Source organism: Acanthisitta chloris, unplaced genomic scaffold (assembly GCF_000695815.1).
Source record: "Acanthisitta chloris isolate BGI_N310 unplaced genomic scaffold, ASM69581v1 scaffold5596, whole genome shotgun sequence".
Lineage (NCBI taxonomy): Eukaryota > Metazoa > Chordata > Aves > Passeriformes > Acanthisittidae > Acanthisitta > Acanthisitta chloris.
The window spans coordinates 12,753-16,170 of record NW_008677495.1 but is presented as its reverse complement, the minus strand read 5'-3'; positions in this window follow the sequence as shown (position 1 = coordinate 16,170).

Here is a 3,418-nt window from a genome sequence, read left to right as displayed (position 1 = left end):
GAATTAGTTAAACTTTTGCCAGATAAGAAACTGGAAACTGAGTAAACGTGAGTGCAGCAACTTTTTCAGACAGCCTCTGCGGGATGCTTTGAAACTGTTGTTTATTGCACCCAACTGAACACCTGGGAGACGTTTGATTAAACCCAAACCATCATCCTTGATAACAGGATTAAATTCTCCCTTCCTGTGTTACCCACATCTGCCTAAAAGCTGCAAGAGTTGTTCCAGGTTTCACTGTTGTGAACTTTAGCCCCAGGAACATACAGGGAGTTTTACCTGGGCCACAGGGTTCACCAGTTGCTTTTCCTTCCAGGCATTTCATCTTTCATAAGTGGCATAAAATAATAGAATCCAATTCTTTCTTGAGGTCATTGTCGTGCTTTATATGATGTCATCACTGTTGTAATTGCTATTTAATACTTACCTGAATTTCCCAGATGTCCCCAGGACATCACTGAGATGGGTTCCTGGCCTGAAAAGTGTATCCTGTGAAATATAACAAGGGGATGGTTGTGGAAGATACTGGGAGAATTTTGATTAGTTAGGACTCCACTATGGTTTTGATAATAAAGAAAGGCTGCACTGTGCTGCTCTGGAAAGTTAGGAACAGAACCAGCTCTGCCTCTGGGTCTGGAGGAAGTAAAATTAGCCTAATTTCAATGGACTGTGTCCCCTGCTGGGCCAGGAGCCAGCAAGGTGTAAAACCTTCCTGCTTTATTGATCTTGCTGTCCCAAGCTCCTCTGATTCATGGGCTCATGCACAAACAAACAGCTAACCAACATCCAAAACAACAGAGAAAAAAGACCCTCAGATTCGTTGAGCTAAAACATTTTAGGGAGCTTTCCCCATCCTCCTCTGAATAATAAAGTCTTTTCTGCAGCCACCAGCAAATCACTGGAAACAGCTAAAATGGTTGTGAGTGCATGACCACACATCAGCATGGGCTCTTCGGTCCACACAGCACTGGGGCAGCATCGCTGCTGGCAGTGGGTGGGCACAGCCTGAACCAGGAATTATTTATCTGATTTGGAGATCTGCTGCCAGGAGGTAATAGCTCCTGTGTGAAATGGAGCCTGATGTTGCAAAAGAGGTGTGCAGAAAGCTGCTGGGGGGCATTTCAGTGTTTTTAAGGAGTTATGCCCTTCCTAAGAGCCTGGCCCAAGCTCACTTGGAATCAACAGGGATCTGCTGAGTGACAGTGAGGAGTTTTGGATCTGGCCCTGAAACACCTGCAAGCTTGCAGAAAGCACCAACATGATTGTCACAGCATCAGCGGGTGTGGAGAGGCTGAAGTAGAAATTCTGGCATTGCTACGTGTCCCAGTGGCTCAGGCAGGTGGTAACCCAGTGGTGACAAGATGCAGGGAGTGGCACTCCTGTCTGTATGCTCTTGGCAGGGGTGAAACAAGGTGCTGACTGAGGCCCTTGCTACAGCTTGATGGCTGAGTCAGGGTTTTGCAAGAACCCCACCCTGTGTCCTCCTCCTCCTCCCACTGCCCTATCTGTCCATTGCTTTGTGTATCAGATGAAGCGTGGGGTGCTTCTGTTAGGAGAAACCCACCCAGCCCACCCAGTTGTGTGTGTACGCTGGAGAAGCTCCAAAATGAGTATCAGGGGTGCAGGGCTGAGTAGGTGGGAAATGGCACAAGTGTAATTTGCACCCTAGCCCCATTTGGTTTTTTTGTGAAACTGGCCAATTTTTGGCTTCTGTGGAAGATGAAAAGGAGACCGTTCACCTTTACATGCCAAAGCTGAGAAATACAAGCCTGACAATACAGGGCTGTGCAGGGAAATGGGTGTACACACTGCCTCTGTCAGGGGAAAGGCTGCTATATCAGTTGTGCTCTCACTGCAGTCTGACGCTATGTCTGTATGAGGAAGATCGCTGAGGTGGAGTTGGTCTCTGCTCACAGGCCCACCTGAGGGGACAATGGTGGCCAGTATGGCACAGGATCTCAGATCCAACAGTCCCTCTGGCTTCAGAGGCCATGATTTCTGAGAGCACAGCTACGCTAAGGCACATGGAGGACAGGGAGGTGATTTGAAACAACCAGCACAGCTTCACTACGAGCAAGTCCTGCCAAACCAACCTAGTGGCCTTCTATGCTGCAGTGACTACATCAATGCACAAGGGAAGGGCTACAGATGTCGTTTATCTGGATTTCTGCAAGGTCTTTGGCACGGTCCACTCACACCATCCTTCTCTCTGAATTGGAGAGATACAGATTTAAAGGGTAGATTGTTCAGCGGATGAGGAATTGGTTGGATGGTCATATCCAAAGGTAAATGCTCAACAACTGAATATCCTGATGGAGATTGGTGAAGTGTCCCTCAGGGGTCTGTATTGGGACCAGACTGTTTAATATATTCATCAATGACACAGACAATTAAGGTTGTCCTGCCTAGAGAAGAGAAGACTCCAAGATCTTGTTGCTGGCTTTTGGTACTTAAAGGGGGCTTATAAGAAAGACGGTGACAAATTTTTTAGCAGGGCCTGTTGCAATAGGACAAGGGTTAATGGTTCTCAACTAAAGGAGGGTTGATTCAGAGTAGATAAAAGGAAGACATTTTTACAATGAGGGTAGTGAAACACTGGAACAATTACCCAGATAGGTGATAGATGCTCCATTGCTGGAAAGATTCAGGGTCAGGTTGCACGGGGCTCTGGGCAACTTGATCTAGTTGAAGATGCCACTGCTTATATCAAGGGGGCTGGACTTCAAATGTCCCTTCCAACCCAAACTATTTTATGACTCTATGAAATAGACTAGTTTGAGAAGCATTGTAATAATGAATTGGTTCAGTAAGGGGAATACAGGTAACAGTGACAACAGAAAAACATGCCAGGCAATGTGTTGGCTGTGGTGGTGCTTCCCAGCATGCCATTACAGGGAATTGCAAGGGTGGGTGAGGCTCTGGGCCGGCAGGACATGCACCAGCAGAGTCTCTGCTCAGCAGGGGGGCTGGGGGAGCCAAACTGACTGGCTTGGCAGCAAAGAGCTTGCAGCTGCAGCCTAAGCTAAGTCCATACGCAGCCTAAGTATGCAAAAGGTGAATGGGTTCAGACCATTCCACAACTGATCTCATTTGCTTTAAGCACTTTGGTATGGAGGGTTGCAGGGAAGGGTTTACATCAATGGAAAAAAAAAGTCAAGGTTGCAATGGCACTGGGCTGAGGAGCCAGGGATAGAGGAGGGTGTGCAGTGGGGTTGGAGTCAAGGACTGTGGTGCACAACAGGAACAGTCCAGCAGATGCTGTTGCTGCACCTGAAGGTGGTCAGGGCTCTTGCCTATTTGAAAGGAAACCAAGACAGGAAGGTGGGAGGGGAAGCAGGGAGTTTGCAAGAGAGCTTTTCCAGAGGCTCTGATTAATTGTTTGGCACCACAGTCAATTTGAGCAATCTCTGCCCCAGGCATA